This window comes from Ambystoma mexicanum, chromosome 1p (genome assembly GCF_040938575.1).
Source record: "Ambystoma mexicanum isolate Mex_15411 chromosome 1p, UKY_AmexF1_1, whole genome shotgun sequence".
Taxonomy (NCBI): Eukaryota; Metazoa; Chordata; class Amphibia; order Caudata; family Ambystomatidae; genus Ambystoma; species Ambystoma mexicanum.
The window spans coordinates 779,815,333-779,830,880 of NC_090921.1; the positions used below are offsets into that span (position 1 = coordinate 779,815,333).

Here is a 15,548-nt window from a genome sequence, read left to right on the forward strand (position 1 = left end):
ATTTCATAGCCGGTAAAACTAAGTTCCAGGACCCAGAAACGGAGAGGTTCCGGTATGCGCAACTCAGACACTGGCTATCCCACGAGGCGATGGGGAAAAACGGAAGCAGGGAATTAACAGCCCTAGAGCAAACACTCGCATCAAACCCCGCTCAGGGAAAATATCCACCCTGTACAGGCTCCTAGACAGAACAGATCCCAGCAAAAAAGAGGTCTGCATGCTGAAATGGGATAAGGACATAGGCAGAGACATCGGACCGGAGGAGTGGGGCTGCATCTGGACCCAAGTGCACAAAAGCTCAAAGTGTGTAACCAACAAAGAAGGGGCAATTAAAGTTTGCTACAGGTGGTACTTAACACCGGAGATCCTCAACAAATGTAATCCCACAATTCCTCCACAATGCTGGAGAGGATGCTCGGACACAGGCACAGGGTTTCACCCCCTGTGGTCATGTCCCAAAGCCGCACAGTTTTGGAAAGAAGTTCTGGAACAAATCAAATCGATTACGGGCCTCTCGATCCCATGGAACCCAGGAATAGTCCTACTGGGAGCCACGGATGAAGATCAATTTCCGCTAACCAGCTGTATAGCACACCTGTGCTCGCATCTACTCACAGCGGCGAAGATAGCAATAGCAAGGCTATGGAAACACCCTGAAGGCCCGGCAATACCAATGTTGTGGTCTAAGTGTTGGGACATAGTAGCAGCAGAAAAAATTACAGCCTTCCGATTTGGAAACAGGAGCAAGTTCTATCACACCTGGGCACCCTTCCTGGACTATACGAAGCAATTCCCAGGAGTGGCAAGAATGCCCCCAACCCTTCGCTGGATGGCGAAGCAGGACTAAAGAGCCAATCAGAGGGCAGAGCGCATAAACCGAGAGCCCCTTTACCGAGCTGGTGCCTGGAGGACGTTCTGTACCCCTGAACCCAAGCCCTCTCCCGAACCTCCACCACAGGAGAACCTTGACCGAACACTCGGATGTGCAGCCTCTCCCTAAATATAGAATAATGTGCAGTCAGCTGTCTCCTTGGTTCCCCCCCCCACCCAAGGACTGTTTTTCTGTTTTATTGTTATTTGTTTTCTTAATTTCGTAACTAAGCATTGAGCATTCTAAACGATGTCTGACGCTATGTTTGAAGCTTGCACTAATAATACAAATAAAAAGAATCTTTGAAAAAAATAAAGTTTGCCTTGAAGTGTCATAAAATGCAATTTGTGACAGAGGCCCACTTTGTTTGGTCACCTGAAACTATTTTTTGTACCAGAGGCTCCATACTTAGCGATATACAAGTATGTGTCATTCTATTAAACTAGGTGCCTTAACTACGTCTCTTGAAACCCCCGTCAGAGCTTTCAGCGACATGTCACACGCCATAAAGTCACCCCTGCCATAACATATAGCCTTGTAAATGCTACTGAGCATACTCTTCAATAGCAACCTACTAACCGCCAATAGTTTTCGTGACTAAAGAAACTGTCACGTTGACGTTCCCAGGACAACGGGGGCGGGAGGGACTGGGAGGAGGAGGAAAGGGAAGTGATGCGGGAGGGCGGGGAAAGTTTAGATTCACGTGTGAGCTCAATAAAGTTAGAAGCACCCTGCTAATGCTCCGCGTGATTATTGCTGCGCCACGAGCAAGGCCCAGAGGGGAAACGGTACAATGGCGACAAAGGTGGGATTCGGGGCCGTCCGCCTCTCTGGGTGAGAGCGACGCGACCAGGCCCCTCACCACGAATCCCCGAAGGAGGCAGAGCGCTCGAAGGCATGGGCGCCCATTGCTGAAACCCGCCGCACAGCCTCAGGCCGAGGCGAGTGAAACACACGGGGGAACAGGGAGCCCCACCCGTGCCCCACGCTTCACCCGGGCTGCAGCGGTGAGTCAAAGCGGAGAGCCCAGCCCACGAGCCACACCTCGCCCGGGCCGCTACGGTGATTCTACTGCGATGCAGATGCTGGAAGAGGAGCGAGGAGCCCCGCCCGCATGAGGAGACCCAGACAAGGTACGGCCCCACCGGAGAACACGTGCTTCATGAGAGAAGCACGTACACCACCCTAGCACCACGGGGAGAGGCACCAGTGACCCCAGGTGGCACCCCAGACCCACACAAGACTGGGGGAAGGGCAGGGCAGAGTGTGTGTGCACACTAACACACACCAAAGGACACAGAACGCAGCAGGTGGTGCTGCAAACACCCTGCAGAGGGGAAAGACAGGTGGATGGTGCTCGTGCCCTACCAGGCGTCCATCCAACACCTGTGAAGGAGGACATCCCAACAAATTTGAACCCCGAACACTGACACACTCCTATTAACATGTCGGATCAAGACGACGGGCAAGGAGCGCAAGCTCAAGGAAATGGGCCCCCAGCGCCATTTGCCCCAATGCCTGATCACGTGCCATATCAACTGCCGGACACACTAGCAGCCCAAATGCCAGGTGCATTTGACGTAACGGACACGAGCAACATGGGTCCCAGATGGACCAAATGGATCAGGGATTTTTATCTCTACATGGGAGCCATAGGGCCAGTCGCGGACGCGAGACAAGTGTGCCTACTGAAGTTGGCTGTAGGATCCGCCACCCTCGACATCATTGATGAGATGCCCCAAGATTCCATAGACTCTACACAAAATCGCAAAGACGCGTTGGCGGCCTATTTCGAACCGCACACCAACGTTGACTACGAAAGGCACCTGTTCCACAGCACGAAACAGGAAAAAGGGGAGACCATGGACGCCTATGTGATGCGATTATGCACTAAGCTGAAACACTGCTACTTCGCAAACTATTCAAATACCGAGGCCCTCAGGTTACAAATCACATCTGGGTTCGAGTCTGAAGTGTTCCGCAGGAAACTGCTCCAGAAATACCGCACACTCGAAGAAATCCTAGCGCTGGCCAGGGTCGAAAGGGCTATTGACTCAAGCGGAAAGTTTCGGAAACACCACTGCCGGAGAGACCCTAAATAGACTGCAGCAAGAAAAGAGATCAGAAGAACTCTTCAGTTACAAGTGCGGATTCGAATATCCCCATGAAGGAACATGCCCCGCCGTTGGATAACGCTGCACGTCTTGCGGAGAAGAAGGACATTTCAAGGCGGTGTGCAGGCTATTCCGAGACCGAGGGAGGGAGCGCCCCCGAGACAACACGTCTCGCACCAAAAGTTGATGTTGGATGGACCCCCATATCAACCCAGCCCCAAGCACCTCCAATACCCAGAATCAGCCCCCAAGTGAACAAAAGGACAGACTCGGGGGGAAGAACGACAGAGAAGGGGAGAGCGAAGGAGATTTGTGATGCGGGCACGACCTGAACGAAGATCAAGACGGCATGTACGCTATCTGGTAGAGCAATCCCCTACCGAGTTGGATCCCAGCTCGTCAGGGAGTGACCAAAAAAGGAAGGCATCCGTCTACGCCCAGGAGAATCCCACAGCGACTGCTCACAGCCCGACCCTCATCATCAAGCTACAAGAACGACCAACGGAGTTCCTCAGACACCGGTGCCACTGTCAACGTGGTAAGTGAAAAAATATACTCAGAACTAATCCAGAAGCCCACACTCCAGCCGGCGATGGTTGACATATACGCCTACGGAGCCAAGACACCCCTGAAATGCCTGGGACAGTTCAGTGGGCTCTGTCGATACAAGGGGCAGGAAATGAGGGTCCTGATACACGTTCTGGCCACCGAGACGGACAGCGGATGTGTTCTGAGTTTTAAGGCAGCCGCCGACATGGGCCTAATACACATACTTTACAATATAATGGTCCACAAGTACATAGACCCAGTGGAAATGATAAATAACCTCTACCACAAGATATTTAAAGGAATTGGAAAGCTTAGGAACAGGCAAATCAAACTCCACGTGGATAACTCCTTTACGCCCGGTAGCCCAGCCATACCGCGGAATCCCCGTCAACATTCAAAAGAAGGTGGAGGACGAGCTACAAAAGCTACTATAACAGGGCATTATTGAAAAAGCCACTGGACCCACCACGTGGGTTTCTCCAATCGTCCCAGTCCCAAAGAAGGGTTTCGAAGCCATTAGACTATGCGTCGACATGAGACGCCCGAATCAAGCCATCAAAAGGGAGAGATACCTGGCACCCCGAATCACTGACATGATTCATCTACTGAATGGGGCAAAAGTCTTCTCCACACTGGATTTACAGAAGGGGTACCACCAGCTGGTACTACATCCCGAGAGCCGCAACATAACCACATTCGTAACTCATGTCGGCCTATTCAGGTACAAAAGATTAAGCTTTGGGGTGTCCTCGGCAGCAGAAACATTTCAAGCAGAAGTCCACAACATAATCAAACACATCCCGAACTGCCTCAACTATTCAGATGACATTCTAGTCTTCGGAACTGACGTCAACAAACACGATTAAACCCTCATGAAAGTGTGCAAGGCACTACATGATGCTAATCTCACGTTAAACAAGGACAAGTGCGAGTTTCGGAAGAAAACCCTGAAATTCTTCGGTCATGTCTTCTCTGAATCAGGGATGACCCCAGACCCAGACAAAGTGTCAGCCCTGAATGATACAGCGGCCCCAACCACTGTGTCTGAGCTACGGTCCTTTCTGGGCCTCGCCAGTTATTGCAGCCGATATATCCGGGACTTTGCTTCAGTCAGCGAGCCACTACGGAAACTAACCCATCAGGATGAAAAGTTTGAGTGGTCCAGTGACTGTCAGGAGGCTTTTGAAACAATAAGAGAGAGCGTCGCGAAGGCAGAGAACATGGCGTATTACGACTCCAACAGGACGACGGAACGAACAGTTGATGCCAGCACCATAGGGCTGGGGGCCATCCTTGCACAATACGATCCACAAGACCCCTCACTGAAGCACATAGTGGCCTACGCCAGCCGCAGCCTATCCACCAGCGAGCAGGCGTACTCCCAAGCGGAGAAGGAGGGACTAGCCGTTGTATGGGCGTGTGAGCATTTCCATCTGTTTCTGTACGGAAAACCATTCCAAGTCGTCATAGACCATTAGGCGCTGCTATTCCTCTATGGCAACCCGCAAGCCAAAATGCCTCCGCGGTTTGCCCGATGGGGGTTAAGACTCCAAGACTACGCCTTCGACATTATCCACAGGCCAGGGAAAGGTGACAACCCTGCCGACTTCTTGTCGAGAAGACCAAGGGGAGAGAGTACACCAGAACCATCAGCGGCTGACCGATACTTAAGGTATCAGGTCCATCAGACCACACCGGAGGGGGTCAATTTGGAGGAACTCGCCTGAGAAACTGAAAATGACCCAGCCTGCCGCATCATATGTGAAGGACTAGAGTCTGAGCAGTGGCGAAGAGCCAGAGAAAGAGGGAAAGTGGCGGGAGGCCAAATGAGGGAAGATGTAGAGCAGCTCCTGCTAGTGAAGGAAGAACTGGCGGTGTCAGACGATCACCTACTACTGAAGGACTGCAAACTGGTGATCCCGGAGGCCATGAGAGCAAAAGTGATCAAATTAGTCCATGAAACTCATAGAGGCATAGTCTCAACCAAGCGCATGCTCCGACAAAAGGTATGGTTTCCGAACATGGATGCCCGGGTAGAGGCAGCACTCAAAGCATGTCCCACCTGTTGCCCGATCACACCAAACCGACACCCCGAACCGCTACGCATGTCAGAGCTTCCGCATAACATTTGGAAGGCAGTTGCAGCTGACTTCTTTGGACCCTTCGAAGGGGCGGGGGTTTGTGTTAGCTGTGATGGACGAATACGCACGCTATCTCGATGTGCAGCTGATCTCTTCCACGGCCGCTCACCACGTGATCCCAGCACTGGACCACACGTTCTCGGCCTATGGAGTACCTAAGTTGCTCAAAACTGACAATGGGCCCCCTTTCTGCGGGCATCAATTCGCCCAATTTGCAGAGTATTTAGGATTTCATCACAGGAAGATTACTCCTTTGTGGCCCCAGGCCAATGGAATCATTGAACGGTTCATGGCCAATCTCAAACGAGCCCTGCAAGTTGCTCGCCTAACAGAACAACCGTATGAACAAGTGCTGAATCAACTGTTGAGGGACTATCGGGGGACGCCTCATAGCACAACGGGAAAAACCCCGGCTGAACTCATGTTCGGACGAAACACTCAAACACGCATTCCTCAAGCTGAAGGGCTCAACCCACGGACAGTGATGGACCTAGAAGTCCGTGAGTGAGATGGGGCCGCCAAGGCTCGGATGAAAGAGTATGCAGAAAGCCGGCGGAGGGCACTACCGTCCGCGATCGCAGTGGGTGATGCGGTAGCAGTTCGTCAACCAATGACACAAAAGCACACCGCAGCCTTCGGAGAAGTGCCCCTTCTCGTCACACAAAGGAAAGGGTCAATGATAACGGCACAAGGGCCAACTGGATCTGTTACTCGAAACTCGTCTCACTTCAAGGAACTTCCCCCCAACCGAGACACGACGCCCAAGTGGAAGAGTGCAAGTTCCCCGAGAATTTGAGTCCGATGACCCATGTGCAGGCAATTTGTGGGACCCGGAAGAATCTGAATCAGGGGGAGAACAAGGAGATGCCGAAGGTGGAACCTCGCCGAGACCAGGACCGGCACGACCGCAGCGAGCCCGGAACAGACCTAGTCGGTGGATCGAGGAAATGGACTAGAGGCTCACCAGACCGCCACCTGTTGCAAAGCGTTTGGTAACTGTTTAAAAAGGGGGGAGATGTCACTTTGACGTTCCCAGGGCAACGTGGGCGGGAGGGACTGGGAGGAGGAGGAAAGGGAAGTGACGCGGGAGGGCGGGGAAAGTTTAGTTTCACGTGTGAGGTTAATAAAGTTAGAAGCACCCTGCTAACGCTCCGCGTCCGCGTGATTATTGCTGCGCCACGAGCAAGGCACAGAGGGGGAACGGTACAGAAATGTTTTCCGTTCAGACAGCTCTTCTAACCTACGGGTCACAATTGTAAGAGACACGTATCAGTCCCAAACGACAATGCAAATGTCATGCAACTCTAGCCCCCAAATTACGAAACGGACAACTCAAAAAATGTGACTGGGCGTCCTGAGGCTTTTAAAATAAACACCTGGCCATACTAACACTACTGTTGAGAAGGTTCCACTGGCTCAAGAAACCCTGACAGGAAAAAAAGCAGTGCTTTGCTGGACTAGAGGGGTCTTCCTACTCTTATCATGCAGTGGCAGATTTAAGGCAAAGGGCCCCCTGGGCAAACCTGACAGAGGGCCCCCGTGGGCGGGTCATGGAGGCGGAGCGTAGAGTGGGCGGAGTTGCACAATGATGAACTTTAGGGAATAATGGAGTTCTAAAGAGTCAGGGAGAAATGAAGAGTGAGCAGGGCAGGTGGGAAGGGAGGCACTTGAGTGAGGGGGGTGAATGGGGAGTGTAAGGGGCAGCAATGTAAAGGCAACTAGTATGACGTGGGTAAATGAGGGAGGGGAAAATGGAGTGATGGAAGGCAGGTGAGTATGGGAATAGCTACAAAAAGTGGAAGAGAGCAGGATTTTTATAACCAAGAACCTTTGGCAGAAATGGAGAAAGAAAAGGCAAGAGGAGTATTATGGAAATGAGGTAAGAACAGGGGATGACGTAGTGTTCAAAAAGAGCAGGAAAGAGTAGGATAGTAGAGAGGAAATTGCAAGTAAGGAAAGCAGGGGTGAAAATGCTTTGTCAAAGGAAAAGAAAGCAAGAGGCAAGGGCTAAAAGGGGAGCATATTTGTGAGGTCAGCAGATTCTTGCCCTAGCTGCCCACCTACCCGAGTTCACAGCTGCAATAGATGAATGAACAGGGAAACAATTAAAATGCAGCCATTTGGATAAAGTTGTATTGAAATGGGCCAAAAAGATCCACATGGTTAACGAAAATCCCCTTTGTGCGAGTTCTCCGTGTTCACCTTATACCAAGTTGCCAGCTTACCAAACCCAGATGAAACCCACGTTCGGCGAACAGGGCTGGGTGTGTCTATAGGGTGGCCAATCATCCAGCATTTTGCAGGACTGTCCCTCTGACTCAGGATCAGCTGTCCAAAGTCTTCTCAGCTCACACTTTTCATGTAATAGTTCAAAGCACAGTGCCTTTCTCACTGCTCTCCCAGCATCCCCAGGTTCAGCTTTGTGTCAACCTCATTTCAATAAACGGATTAGAGGTTGATGATCCAGACACAGAAGCGCTTGGTTAAGGACTATTGTCCCTTAGAAGATGCAATTGGTGGTTGATAAATGGAAGGGGAGTATAACGTCTTATATTGAATTCTCTTTCACTGTGAATACCTTTTTTTTAAAATCAAATTATATTGTTTTTAGGTCCATGGTCCTTTGCAGGCTTCTACTGCAATCATGCATCCTGGGGGGCTGGAGGGGTGGGGGGAGCAATATAAAGCTATACATGTCTTTTTGCCTGACCTATTTTTATAACAATGCATATGATGTCAGATTGCTTTCTTATGTGATTTGTGTACTTTTCAAGGCATTGATAGAAACAAAGAATGATTTTGTTTTTGGAAACTCAACCTTAAATAATAGTTGTGACCCATCACTGGGAAGATGTGAAGTGCTTAATCCCAGCCTGAGTCCAAATATTAATTTCACCCCTTTAACAAAATGTGTGATCCTCGGCAAATCATTTAATCTCACTGTTCCTCATCAGCTGACATTGGGTGTCACTAGAAGTGATTTAGTTAGCAATTGAAAAAAAAACCCTCATGGTTTACCTAAACTATTGAGTTGTTGCATATTAATAATAGTGGATATTTATATATTGCACAGCACATTATTCTCTTGGCTTACAAGTGAAAACGTATTCTAATGTCTTTACCAATGGTGTCCTAGAGTACTGATAACAGTGCTTGTAATGTTATATACTGTAATGTGCTTTCTTATCATGACACTACATAGTGTGCAAATTGGGGTTCTGCATATTTTTTGCTGGACAGGTCCCGAGTACAAATTAGAACATATCAGTTCCTCGTATGGCTTGCCTAACAGTCTCAGTGTTGTAATTGTGTTGTTCTGTGTATGTGTTCAAGAGCATCAGGGAAAGGACCCCTATTTTGTCTACTTGCAGCAACATATTTCTTAATTTTATGTAATTAAATATGCACTTTGCCTTGTGTGCATGTTACAGGCTGCCCTTTCCCGGCTGTTATCACCTTAACTGAAGACTTAAATGTGTGCTTTGCAGCAGGTTACAGAACGGCGTTTGATAGCACCCAACACACAGCAGTGCTATCGCCACTTTTGCTCTGGTTTCATCTATTTTAGTGCCTTACTGACAGATCAATTACTATTTTTGTGGCAGTTTAGTTTGTGTGCTCACTCTGGCTCCGTAGCCCTTCAGATCAAAGAGCATTGTTATTTAAGAAGCCCAAGGGAGCCAGAGTGTGTCACCCCTTCCCCCCCCAAACTGTAATCAAGGGGGGGCTTCATGTTGAAATGGGCCCCCATGAACCATGAAACATGCTTAGCCAGGCCCTGTGAGCGAGCACTTAAGACTGCTCTTTGTTATTCCACTTCACCTGACTGCCAGCAAGGAAGGATGGGTCGTGTGTGTTGTTGCTGGTGTGAAGAGATTTTGAAGGTGTCACCAGGTCAAGGCAGGGCCTGCTCGCTCTTTGTCCATGAAACAAGTGCTAAATCCGCCTCTGCTCTTATGAGTGTACTGCAATGACGCCAACCTTTGCAGGATAAATGCCCCTCGCACGCACCAAGGCACCTCTGATCCAGCAATCTACCAGATCTCCAGCCCCAAATAGAAGAGTGTGAGCGGAGCACCCCCACATTCTAGAATAGGCTCTGCAAGTTCGTGTAAATAAGCTCTGAAAACCATCCACCCTCGGTAACCCCTAGGTCTGTCCTTGTCCACTGCCACATAACCAGTTCTGCGCCTAGAAGCTGACCAGTTTGTACCGCGCGCATTAGACGCTCCATAATTTAACTTCTGCCTTCGCTGTTCACGCTTGCGGACCCCACTGTACTGTAGATCTCGGGCAATGTAAGATATGGGCTACTTTCAAATTCGGGGGCCCACGATGCCTCCCCGCTGAATGACGTTAACCAGCGCAGCCCGGCTGTTTATCTTTGAGAATCAAATAGACGTTTTAACCCGCACGCTTATTAGGCACAGAAAACGATGAAATTAGGAAGGGCCTAAAAGGGGCGGTTTCCTGAGGGCACAGTGAAGAGCAGGAAGCAGACCTAACAGAAACCAACAAGAATAAACAGAAATGTCACCGGTGTCGTTTAGAAGACGCGTGCGGAGCCAACTATCCAGGGCATGGTTCCAGGATCCGACAGCGGTCCTGGTGGTGGCAAGCTCCGTGCTTGCAGCTGTAGGGAGCTCAGAGAAAGTGACACAGATATTCAGGAAGTGGGTGGCCAGTGCTCGGGCAAACAAACACCGGGTACCAATCATCCTGCCTGTGCGGGGAAGGATGTGACAAAATCAGGCCAATAACCGAGCCAACATCGTAATATTGGTGTGATCTGAGGAAGTCAGATCGCCCACGCAGGCGTGGATTTCACTTCCTCGATTTTATCACTGCAAAACTACTTTCACGAGTCTCAACTCCACCCCGAGTAATTCCATAACTAACACGACCCCGTGCATCCACTTAGATTTCCCTCACCACACCCCACGCATGCACTCGGTTAAGCCTCAAAACATGTTATCTGAGCACTCAGATTTCGCTCACCAGTCAGTCTCTGTGCATCCATTCAGCACAACCCCCTCACCAGCAGGGGCGTAACAAGACCGAAACGGGGGGCTAAAAGGGACGTTGGGCGTCTAACGTGTCAAATGGTAGGGGAGGGTCTTCTTTCAGCGACTGTATATGGGGGGCAAATTAACCGCCATCGGTTCCTTTTGCCCTAAAAGAAATGATCGTGCGAACTAGTGTCAAATTAGCAGGGACAGTTTTATTGCAAAAACATTATGTTTTAAATACAAAATCCACATTTGCATGGCACATGCCGCCATGGTAATGCTGTGGTTGGCTTTGTCAATTGGTAGTTCATAGCAGATAGCATAAGGTCATCCTCATTACTCCCAGTCCACCTGCCTCGTCACAGTATTTACTAAGTAAAGGCTCCTGGCATTCACAGACAGAAACCACCTTAAGTTGCCGACAATCAGGGGTGGACTGGCCTATAGGGAACTCTGGAGATTTCCCGGTGGGCCTCTGCACCCTGGGCCTCTTTTGTGTGGTATTTTTACATTTTCTCATAGGAAAAGTATTGGGCTTGCTGAAAATGTGTCATGTAGGGCCAGTTTGAACATTATTTCCAGGGCCTCTTTTGGTCCCCAGTAATTATTTCCAGGGCCTCTTTTAGTTCCCAGTCCACCCCTGCCGACAATGTCCATATATTCTCCTCTACCCACTAAGGGGAGTTTAAAGCCCCGCCAGACATCCACTTCTGCTTGTGTTTGTACATCCCTGCACATGGGTAAAGGGAAGGTGGAGGGTGTGTGGGAATTATGGGGTTCTCACCTTTCTTAAACATACACCTGGAACTGGTATCCTCCTGGTCCTAGCCTCTTTGATGGTGTCTTCATGGATACAGAAAACACAGACAAAGGACAAGGAGGCGAATAACGTTATAATCTCGTTAGGGAGTAGGGTAAAATGGCTGAAATGTATGGCCACTTCCTTGGTTTCTGTCTGGGAAGGCACAGAGCCTCCATTTAGTAAGGACTGAGACAAGACAAGGGTGGATGTGAGGTAATGGTGCATATCCAGCTGCATTGTACAATAACCTCTTGTTGGACTGAGTGGCACTACAGTTGCAGTGTCTTTGAGGTGGCAGTGGGCACCAGAAGGGCGGTTAGAGATTACACAGTGAAACGTGCATGACAGAGGACAAAATATCTACACTAAATTTGCCCAAACACCACACTAACCCACCACAGTTACACCAACAGAATTCTCCACACGCCTTAAACACCACTCTGACAAACAACCACACAAACACTTTATATCACCAACCTGGAGCACACAGCCACTACCCTAGACCAGTCACAGCTTATCTAAAGCTTACACACTACAATCAGCCTTAACATTTCAGAACTGCATACATGAACACAGTAGCAAAATACTGTTGCCCTGCTTCTCTGTTATCTCCCTACCCCACCACTTCAAGATCCTGAAGCACAGCTCAAATAAACTGTGAAAAAGGGGGCAGGAGGGTGAAATGCAGACTCAATAACATAGCAAAACCAGCCATAGCAATGAGCTTCAATCATTCTCATTTGGATTAGTACTGTGAACGGACTAGGCTACTTCATTGACTGGAAGCAACAAGGCAGGACATTAAGGTCTATCTGCTATTCTATAATATCTGGTGTAGTGAACATTACGCAATTGTAGGTGATGCCCTCAGAGGCCAGTAATAGAGGCGCACACAGAGCTACCCTTTTGTCCCTAAAAGCATGATGTCTGCTCCATTGAAAGACAGTCTTTTTTAATAGCGTGAACTTAACTACTTCTAAGGGCTCCACTTCACAGTAAGATCACACACTTTGGTTAAGCAGTGAACACACTGTGATTTAGGCACTCACCTACATATCATCCGAGCTCTATCTACTACAAATATTTAGGTTTTGGCTTCTAGGCCTACAATAATAGTCTTACAGTGTTTACTTGAACAATACACACATCTTATAGTAAATCAACAAATGCTCATAAAACATGTTAAGCTGAAAGAATTTCCCTTTCACATCCTGAATGTAAAACTAAAAGTCCTAGAATGCTAAATAATGATAGCCTAAACAAATCTATTGAAGCACCTGCTATTTTGGTGCCTTTAAGATTACAGACCTTGTTGGATGACTGCCGTCAGCTGAGAGAGAACGGTCATGGCATGGTGTTCTGCTCAGAGTAGGAACAGGTAGGAGCATTTTTCCATTGGCTGCAAATAACTTAATTACTACTGCTGTGGTCGTTTTTGCCAAGTGCAACTACTGCTTTTAAAGCAGGGAAACAGGGAAATGGAGGTAAATTCAATCTGCTGAAATCGCATTAAAACCATCTTTGAGATTGTATATTTCTAGCAATATGACAAGATATAATTTGAGAAATGGCCCAGACACATCTCCGGGGGATGTTGATGCCCTACTATTACTTGAGAAGTCTGTGTACAGTACAGGGGGTGACTTGACTTTTTCTAAAGAAAGAAAATGGATATAGACAAGCTCCCAGGCACTCATTGTTACAGCACAATTTAAAACTACTCATTTTCTTACCGGACACCACTCTGAACCATCATCTCTAAATATATGCTGTGCTCAATCGGAAGAAGCCACTCAGAATAGGACAACTGAAGAGGTAGTGGGGACGATTCCTCCCAATTTACCAAGATACATGAGTATGGGAATAAGAAAAGGATAAGAATTCTTAATTTAGACAGCATAATCTTGAAAACAAAACCATGGAAAGTTCCCATGAAGCAATTGATAATTCTAATGACGATCACTCTGATTTCTCAAAAAATGGCTTTATTGACTTGATTGTTACGATCCCCATCTTTCTCACATCTTTACGATGATCATGTGACAACTGGCTGTCCAAAAGCTCCAACTCCCTCCACCCTCAGAGCCCTTAATCTAGTCTTGAAATCCTCAGTAAAACTTTATGAACAGCTTAAAATGGAAGTGGATCAACAAGGAATTACCCTTGAATTGATTAATTCCAGTTTAAATCAAATCCTCATACAAAAAAACGTACTTCCGGAAGGTTCTGATTCAGAATTCATCATGCAAACAGTCACTGAACCAAATCTAGAAGATCGAGGGCTACCAGATCTCAATTCACAACTAAGATCCATCACCGACTTGGTGAAGGCCCTCTCAAGGCAAGAAATGCTCATGGAAACCCTGGAGGTTAAAATGCTACCAGAGAATCAGCTACCTAGCTTCGATCAGCTCACAAGAGAAGGTACAACTAAAAAAGAAAAACAGAAAAAGCAAAGTTGCAAAAAGTAAACAACAATGAGAATCAAACGCGAAAAAGATAGACGATGTATAAGAAGATAACTAAATATCAAAACGATAACATTGCAATAACATTACCAAAGGGTAAAACAAAAACCATTGGTAATAGAAGAGAGGACGGATAAATATGTAATGGCTGAAAAAAAAGTAAAGAAGAAAAATTCTCGTTCAAGACAGAAAAAGGTCCAACAACAAGAAATTCTCCAACTGTTGATCTGCAAACCATCTGGGGGCTTGATACTTATATAACATCTGAGAATAAAAGGTCATGACATTGAGGTAACATCAAATAACTTTTTATAGCAAGAAAATGACACATTTGAAGGAGGACCAACAGAAATCTCTGTCATGCAAATTGGCAGGGCCAAAGTAAAACTATGTTAACAGACAACAGCTTTCATATAGCTGATAGCTTCCACAAGGCTCTATCGGCTTTAGACGAGCTAGAATATAGCTATCATCTCCTTTGATCTCCTGCTTTTTATGAGATAACCTGAGCGCTCTTAGAGCAATGGGTTTTGATTTAACACTGATCAAAAGAAATCATGGTGACTCAAAAGTACTGCTAAGTAAGACGAAAGAAAGAATGTTTTGTGACAATGATTTAGACATCTCTTGTGATACAAAAATAAAGGGCAGGAGAAAAGTTACTACTTCTACAGATAATTATGTTACACAAAACACACAAAAAAGAAGATTGGGCATGACTCCCTTAAGCACTATCTGCAAAGCGAAAGCAGGGTTCCTGATCTTTAAAACAATGTTCCTTCCATCCTTTCTTGGAATTCGCGGGGCATTCTAAAATAACAGGAAATGTAAATGTTATTTAAGAAATCTATAAATCATGGTATCCTTTTAATACAAGAAACTTGGATGAGTAATTACTTTTGGCTAGACGGATATACTATAATCAACATCTGGCCACTCAGAGTAGCCTTGGTCACCCAAAAGGTGGCCTTGTCTTGGCTATCAAAAATAAACTTCAATCGCATTTTTTTTATGTGGTTTTACTAATCCTAATTTGTTAGCCATGATTATAAAAATTAATTATGGTTCTGTTAATAAATTTGGTTTAATAATTAATATATATACCCAAGAACATAAAACCCTGTTATTCAATTTGAATGCATTATTGGATTGCTGGAAGGGAAGGAATAAGGGTACCTACACTCTGTGGTTGTGATATGAACACACGATTCAATGATAATTTGCACTTTGGTAACTATTCTTTTGATTTAATTCCCCAGTCAAAAATGCTGCAAAAACCCCAAATAAGCTAGGGATGCTGTGGACTGAATTAGGTTCTGTCCACGGCTTGACTATACTAAATGGTACAGTCACAGGTGACCTACCGGCGCAGTATACTTGGGGGCATAAAGATCGTTATTCAACATTGGACTACTTTTTCCTGACTGAATCAGACTTCGATACAGGAAGTTAAAAGTAATACTTACAGCAATCATGCATACTTAAGATTAAGGATTAAAAGTCAGATACAAAAAATAAATGAAATGGGGAAGCTGAGTAAAATTGAGGTAAATGCCCGGGCGCCATTCCCAAGTTGAGTAATACAAATGTAATT

General features: G+C 47.0%; 1 protein-coding gene across 5 annotated transcripts in view; it reads right to left on the reverse strand.

The window, feature by feature from the left end:
* DENND4B (DENN domain containing 4B) overlaps positions 1-15,548 on the reverse strand; it is a 2,051,633-nt gene that overhangs the window by 1,835,180 nt on the left and 200,905 nt on the right. The window contains exon 1 of one of the 5 annotated variants that reach the window (XM_069651364.1): positions 10,213-10,327. The exons of the other annotated variants lie outside the window; for them this stretch is intronic. The gene's annotated coding sequence lies outside the window, so the exon portion shown is untranslated. Of the gene's footprint in view, positions 1-10,212; positions 10,328-15,548 lie in introns of those variants that run through there. 5 annotated transcript variants of the gene reach the window in all.